This window comes from Hippopotamus amphibius, chromosome 2 (assembly GCF_030028045.1).
Source record: "Hippopotamus amphibius kiboko isolate mHipAmp2 chromosome 2, mHipAmp2.hap2, whole genome shotgun sequence".
Lineage (NCBI taxonomy): Eukaryota > Metazoa > Chordata > Mammalia > Artiodactyla > Hippopotamidae > Hippopotamus > Hippopotamus amphibius.
Window position 1 is genome coordinate 206,218,638 of NC_080187.1, and position 8,346 is coordinate 206,226,983.

The window sequence follows — 8,346 nt, forward strand, 5'->3', positions numbered from 1 at the left end:
TGTGCCCTCCAAGTCCTGTGGTCCTACCTTCCCGCCTCCCTGACCCCTACTCTCATGTCCCAGACATGAGACATGTCAGAGACCTGGGGCAGGGCTGTCAGAAAAGACCTCATGAACTCACTCCAGTGGGGGTTTCTGTGATGTTATGAGGAGGCTCTGTGGGGGTGCATGGAGGGTGGAGAGGTGATGGTGGAAATTCTACCCTGTGGTCATAATTGTATTACAGGAACAAAGTAGCAGGGTGTAACTAGAAAAACATGACTTTAAGTTTGGAGGCAGACACATTTAGATTCCAACCCAGCCATGAATGAGTGACCTTAGGTAAGATGTGCCTCAGTTTTTCCTGTCTGTCAAATGGGCTAATTCTCCCTTCACAGGGTTGCTGTGGAACACCTAGCCCATGGTTTACCTCACAGAAAATGAGGTTCATGAACCCCACCAGCCCAGCCTCACAGAGCACTTACTGTTTGGCAGGCCTGTTTTGGTCTCTCACTGTCACCAGTGGTCTCATGAGGGCCAGAAGAGGTATTTCTGTTCACTCCATTTACAGGTTAGGAAACTGAGGCTTAACTCGCCTAGGAGGCCGCAAGTTAGGATTTGACACTCTGGGTTCCTGGCCTGGGTGACAATTGACTGCTTCCTGTTTCTTCTCTGGAGAGTCTGTGACTTCAGATGGACACTCAGCCCAGGGGAATTCTGGCTGACTTGGGGTATCCCCACCTTTCCTGGCCTCTGAAGGACACCCCGAGGCTGGCCTGGCTCTCCATCAGCCAGCCAGGGCCCAAGGGAAAGGCTTGGGAGGCCCTGCCCTTATAAGGACAACAACTAACTTGGCAGTGATGAAACTTCTCGGCCTCCCAGCTGGGTGGGCGGGGGAAGGGAAATGACAGGCTCCAACGGCTACAGCTGAGAGCCTGAGCCTCCACAGGAACTCGCCCACGAGCCTCCCCTCTCCCCTTCCTGTTGCCTCTTGAGTGGGGCTTTCCAGAGGGTCCCACTGGCAGGAGTGGGGAGGAGGAGCCAGGGCCTGGGAGGCCAGAGTGGGTGGTGGCCCATGGAGGGAAGGTAGGTAAACAGGCCAAGAGAGGGGCCAGGACTCTTGTAGGCCCTGCAGGAAGCATGCAGCCTGGACTCCAAGCTGTAGTCCTATCTGGCCCAGCCCATCCCTCAGGCTGGTCAGGCAGGACCATTCGAGAGAGTTGGAGAGGAGGCAGGAGGAGGCTCTTGGGCAAGTCTCTTTCTCCCTTCGGCCCTCTAAGCTCAAGTCATAAAGGGGAGGGAATCTGGGTGGGGTCTGGTCGGCTCGTAGCAGGACCCTACCCTCCTCCTTCCTTAGCTGTGCCCCTAGTGTCCTGTCCTCCCCAACAAAACCTACCAGCCCACAGTCCATCTGAGAAACTAATTGAGGAACCACAGGATATCAGGACTGATAAGGGTCTTTGAGACCATCTAGTCCCTCCTGCTGGTTTTAGAGTGGGGGAAGTAACAGCTCAGTGGGAAGACCTCAACTTGCCCGTCAGTTTTGTTTAAAAAAAAAAAAGAATATATATATACATATATATATGTATATATATATATATTTGGGGATGCTTTTTCTTGGTTTCCTACATAAGTTTCCTTTTCAACAAATCTCAACTTGTTAGTTGAAGAAAAAGACAAAGGGCTTTTTCCACATCCAGGTCTGATAAGCTCTGAGATTTGGTGATTCCCTGGAGACCCTCTGGGGTTGGCAGTGGGGGTGAGGCCAGATCCTAAGGGAGAACCAAGTGTAGCAGATGGAGAATCAGTCTCTGACACTGCTGTGCACAAGCTGTGTGACCTGAAGCAGCTGCTCAACCTCTCTGAATCTCAGTCTCATCTCTCCCGGCAGCATGATCTTGAGGATAAAATGAGATAATTTCGATAAAGCATCTAGCTCAGGGCCTGGCACAGAGTAAGGGCTTAGTAAATGGGTAACAGTACCAGGTACTGGACACCTACGCCTTGCCAACATTACATTCGGGGCTGTGGATTCCAAGTACGACAAAATGAGACAGGCACCCTGACACAGTGAACACTGTAGGATCAGCCCTGAGTTAGAGGGGCATGCAGCAGCACAGAGGAGAGACCAACAGGCTGCTTTTGCTGGGGGAATCAGGCAAGGCCTCCTGGAGGAGGTAAGCGTTGCCGGGGCCTTGAAGGAGGAGTAAGAGTTTACCAAATAGCAGCTGGGGAGACCATTTGAGAGAGGGAACAACGTGTGCAGAAACAGAGAATCACAGCATATTACTGGATCTGGGGCAAATTCTGTGCGGTATCCTGTAGAAGGAAGTGCTGAGGGAAGGGTGAAGGGATGGGAAATAAGGTGGCAGAAGGCAGGGCAGAAGTTCCCCAGAAAACTTGGACTTTGTCCTAGAGACCAAAGGGAGTCATGGGAGGGTTTAAAGAGGGCAGAGACAGGCTGTAGGGTGGGAACTGGAGGCAGGGAGACCAGTTAGGAGGTGGTTGCAATGGACCTGGTGTGGAGTGGTGAGGGGCTGAGCTGGGGCACTGACATTGGAGGTGGAATGGAAGAACAGATCCTTTTTAGGAGGCAGAATAGGGGATTTGTGACAGATGGAGTGGGAGGAGGGGAATCAGACATGGCTCACGAGGCGGGTATGGAGGTGCCCTTTCCTGAGATGGGGAGCAGCTGGGGAGGGGCAGGTTGGGGAGAGGACGGCAACTGTGTGGAACAGTCCGGTGAACTACCAGAATGGGCTAGGGCAAATCTGAAGGTCATGGACATGTAGACGGTGAGTGGTTGAAGCCACAAGTATAGCAGAGTTACATCTTCTATGTTACTCAGGGTTAGATTTGACTATGACTGGCAAGAGGCCATGGTGTCAGGAGAGTTCATCAGAGGGTAAAATCAGCTCTGGAGCAGATAGCCAAGATACCAGTGACTCAAGTGCATTTCTCTGATGTGAGTTAAGTCCAGCGGTAGAGTCCATCTCTACCACAGCAGCTCTGTGGTCATCCGGGACCCAGCCTCTTTCTCTCTTAGCATGCGTTCTGTCATCTTAGCAGCTGACACCCACTTCACGACCTGTGAGTGACTGGGCTCGGGTCACCACACTTGTATTCTAACCAGTGGAAACAGAGAAGAAAGAGGTCATAAGGACACACAACTTCCCCTCAAAGACACTTCCTGGAAGCTGCACGTCTGCCTACCTCTTCTTGGTCAGATCTTAGTTACACGGCCACACCTAGCTGCAAGGGTGGTCTTGCTCCTTGGTCTCTGATCCTGGTGACTATGTGTCCGCTGAACATCAAAGTCTGATTGCCGAAGAAGGGAAGAATGGATTCAGAGCAGTGGTTCTCAGCTGGGGACCGTGTTGCCCTCCACGGGACATTTGGCAGAGCCTGGAGATATTTTTGTTTGTCACCCCTGGGAGGGGCCTCCGGCGGGGAGACAGGGATGCTGCTAAATGTGCTGCAACGCACAGGACAGCCCCCCACAACGTCTGGCTCAGAAAAGTAGTCCGTGATGCTGAGGTTGAGAAACCCTGACCTTGGCAGACAATTTATAGTCCCATTGCCGCCACCAGGAACGTGTGTGCCGAGGGAGTGGTCACGTCATTTGTGGGCCGGCAAGATACCTGTCCCCCATAGACCACGTGTCGGGGGGTTCAGGAGCTCAGATCTAGGCTCGGGGGTTTTGTCAGATTTGCCCCAGCTTGGAGGGGCTTCTGCCCTCTTACAAAAGGAAAGAGCCTTTGTTTGTTTGTTTCATTTGTTTCTCTTTGCTTTATTCATTTCTTGATGTTGGGCTCAGAAGTGCAGCTTCCCAGGCTGGACTCTCAGGGAAGGGGCTTGTTTAAGCTCCCACCCCCTGCCCCTGGCTGCTGGTGAAGGAAAAATCCCCATAGTCTGGGCAGCCAGGGCCAGGCTTGGGCTCAGCCCCTCATTTACAGTGTGACCTAATCAGGACCCTTCCCCCAGCCTCCTGGCCACAAGCCAGGGCCTGGTGGTCCAGGTGAGGCCCCTGTGGCCCTGAATCTGCAGAGACACCAGGGCAGCTTTGCTGGCTTTGCCCACAGCCCTGGGCCTGGCCTTTCTGTGCTTCCTCCCAGGCAGCCATCCAGCCAAGTCAGCGTTTCTGGGCCCCTCCCACCTTCATTTCCTTCCCGGCCTGCGGCCTTGGGTCTGAAGGGAAGCAGGCCTGCCCAGCTGTGGCCAGTATCAGGCCATGCTGGGCTTGGCCTGTGGGTCCCCAGAGTCCCCAGGACGTGATGTGGCCAAGAGTGTGCCTGTGCATGAGTGGGGAGTATGTGAACAGCTCTGCACCTGGGAAGGGCTAGAGAGAGAAATAGCCCCCAGGCCATTCTGAACTGTCTGGGGTCCCTGCTGTGGGTGAGCAAAGGTCTCCCCTGGCCAAATAGCCCCCCCACTCTTCTCTGGCTATGAAAAGGCCTCCTGAAACAAACTGATCTCAGAATCACCTGTTGGGCCTGGGCCAGGATCAGTCTCTGCAGTGGGTCTGGGAGGCAGGGTCTCTGCAAGCTCAGGAAGGGTGACCTCCTGCCTCCCAACCTCTTTCTGGAGGCCCAGAGGGACCCTGGAGTTCTTCGGCATCTTCAAATATCCAAGTTCTTCCAGAGGACTAGTGATGGATTGGATTGGTGGCATAGACCTTCTGGCCTTGTGACCTCTGACAAGTTGCCTAACCTCTCTGATCCTCAGTTTCTTCACCTATTAAATGAGGAGACTTATGCCCGTCTGAGAGTTATAAGCATCGCATAAGGTCAGGCAAGTGAACTGTCTGGACAGTGCCTGGCCCGTGGGAGGCACTCAGGAAACAGCAGCTGTTCTTATTGTCACTGTATTAGTATATTGTCTCTCAGGAGAGCCTTTTCTGCCCTTCATCAGAAGGTCTCCTCAGAGCCACCACTGTGATCTTATCTCGGAAAGTCCATGGTGGGCGGGATCTCGGGAGGGATCTCAGTAACCTGCATTTTACAGATGGGGAGACAGGGAAGGGACTTGCCCAAGGTCACACGGGGAGCCTGCGGCAGGGTATCTATTGGCCTGGATTCACTTGCAACATTCTTGTTCTGCCCTCTCCCGGGGCTCTCCACCCCCAACTCAGGAAACAGGCCTCCTCCTTTCATTTGCACCATTGTTGGAAAGAGCCCCAGACAGCAACAGGCTGTTTTCCTTCTGTCCAGCTCAGCGTGGATGCCTGGAATCAGGAAGCAGGGTGATGGGAAGTGTCTTGTCTGACGTCCTCCTGCCAGGGGTGGGGGTGGGGGTGGGAACCTCACAGGGCTGGGCTTCCTGAAATACAGCTGTGGCAACAACTGCATGAGTTGACATAACATTTAGCATTCATTAAAAAAAAAAATCACTGCAGATCAAGAGGTCCCCAGTTCGGATCCGGGTGCCCCCTCCAAAAAAAAAAAAAAAAAAAAAAAAAATCAAGTAATGAGAACAGGGTGAGAAGGGAGGAGAGATGGGGTAGATGTAAGGAAACTAACTTTTCCAGCAGAGAATAACTAGAGTTGATAAATCAAGAAATAGAGGCATCAAGCATATTATTTGCAGTCAGGGAGAGAATTCACGAGAGCTAAAAATCATTACTAAGCCACTACTGAAGAGATTACCTCTGGGCAGGAGTTCTGGAGGTGGGAAAATTTAACTTCATTTGATCTTTTGAGCACTATTTGAATTATTGTTATCATTATTTGCCTTATATGTGTGTGTTACATCTTTAATAAAACAGTTAATGCTACGCTCAGATGAAGGCAGGGGCTGCTTGGGCAAAGCTGCAATGTGGCCTCCTTGCACGTGACCCCCCTCCGGAAGTCCTCGTCAGGTGTAGAGGGAATTCTGTGTCAGTCAGACTTCATCTGGGCCCTCCCTTCCTGTCCCCTCAAGATCTGTTAAGATTGGCTCCAGGGAAGATAAAAAAAAAAAGGTTGGTTGCAGGACTGTCCCACCAATGGAGCTAGAAATTTTTATTATCCCCATGGAGAAGATAAAAACCCCACCTCACACCATACACCAAAAATCAACTCTAGATGGATCAAGAACTTAAAAATTAAACATCAAAACCTTTAGAAAAAAATTGGGTGAATATCTTTCTGATATGCTCCTTCATTAAAATTAAGAACTTCTGCTCATCAAAAGACACCTTAGGGCTTCCTAGGTGGCACAGTGGTTAAGAATCTGCCTGCCAATGCAGGGGACGTGGGTTCGATCCCTGCTCCAGGAAGATCCCATATGCCGCGGAGCAACTAAGCCCGTGAGCCACAACTATTGAGTCTCCACTTCAGAGCCCGTGAGCCACAACTACTGAGCCCATGTGCTGCAACTACTGAAGCCCACGTGCCTAGAACCCATGCTCCGCGACAAAAGAAACCACGGCAATGAGGAACCCGTGCACCACAACGAAGAGTAGCCCCCACTCACTGCAACTAAAGAAAGCCCTCACACAGCAAAAAAAGACCCAACACAGCCAATAAAATAAATAAATAAATTAATTAAAAAAAAAGACACCTTGAATAAAATGAAAGACAAGGCTACAAACTGGGAGAAAATTATTTTATATAATTTTAATTATATCCAATAAAGCATTCGTGTTAAGAATATATAGAAAAAACCCCAGAACTCCTACAAATCAATGAACAAAAAGATAAACAATACAATAGAAAAATGAATAGAAGATATGAATAGGCTTTTCCCTGAAGGGAAAATGTGTCTGTCTTGTAAACATGAAGAGGTACGCAACCTCATTAGCATTCAGGGATATGCAAACACACGCCATAATGAATACCATTTTACATCCATTTGACTGGCCAAAGTTTGACAATACAAAGGTAGCAGAGGATATGGACAATGAGATCGGTCTCTTAAACACAGCTGCGGGGAAAATGCACTGGCACAACCACTTTAGAAAACAATTTGAGGGACCTCCCTGGCGGTCCAGTGGTTAGGACTCCGTGCTTTCACTTCAGGGGGCGCGGATCTGATCCCTGGTCAGGGAACTAAGATCCCGCTGCACGGCATGGCCAAAAAGAAAGAAAAGAATTTGACATTTTCTTATCAAGCTGAATATACATCTACCCAGCAGTACGTTGAATTATTCTTACCAAATGAGGAAACTGAGGCACAGAGGGGTTAAATGACTTTCCCAAGGTCATAGCTAGTAAGTATCAGAGCTGGGATCTGAGCCAGACTGTCTGGCCCCAAAGAAGGAAGAGAGGGCATTGATGAAACTCTCCTAGACATTGGGGAACTACCAGCTGGTGCTGAGGTTTTCTGTGACCCCAGAGGGGAAATCTAAATGAACGATCTGAAAACAGTACAAATATAGACATGTGATCGTAGCCTCACAGGGAGGTAAGGGGCCTTCCTGGGCTTTGGACCCTATGGCAATGTGAGTTCTGGAATAATAATTACAGGTGCCCCGCGAATGTGTACCAGGTGCCCTGTATTGTGACTGTAAGTCGAGAAACACTGCTCTCTCTTGCAGGAATCAGCCCAGTGAGGAGATCACCACATAGGAGGCCTAGACAAGTGCTGTGCTGGGTGGCAGCATGGGGGCTGGCACCCTGGGAGGCGGGGTGGGTGGGCACTTTGCGCTTCAACCCAACTGCAGGCATTTCTTTTTTTTTTAATGAATTAATTTATTTATTGGCCGCATTGGGTCTTTGCTGCTGCATGTGGGCTTTCTCTAGTTGTGCCAAGCAGAGTCTACTCTTTGTTGCAGTGCATGGGCTTCTCACTGCAGTGGCTTCTCTTGTTGTGGAGCACAGGCTCTAAGCACGTGAGCTTAGTAGTTGTGGCTCGCAGGCTCTAGAGCACAGGCTCAGTAGCTGTGGCTCACAGGCTTAGTTGCTCCACGGCATGTGGGATCTTCCTGGACCAGGGCTCGAACCCGCGTCCCCTGCATCAGCAGGTGAATTCTTAACCACTGCGTCACCAGGGAAGTCCCTCCCTGCAGGCATTTCTGTGTCTCATGAAGTAAACACATGAATCCTAGGAAGACCCTGCTGACTTGGGCCTTTTACAAACAAGGTGTGTAAGCTCAGAGATGGCCAGTGACCTGCGCACAGACACACAGCTTGGGCATGCCAGAGCAGGGTCTGGAATACAGGCCTTCTGCTGCTAAACCCCAAGTGATTCCCAGAAGGTCATCCTCCAGGCCCCCACACCAACAAATGTGCTCCTCAGCTCCCGGCGTGCAGCACCTCTCTGGCTTCCCTCCTCAGAAACATGCTCCATCCTTTCATCTCCCTCTTGGCTTGACAGCGGTTGAGACACACTGGGTGAATCACATCTAAAGAAGAAGCAAATCGGCATCTCCCCCAGCATGTACTTGGC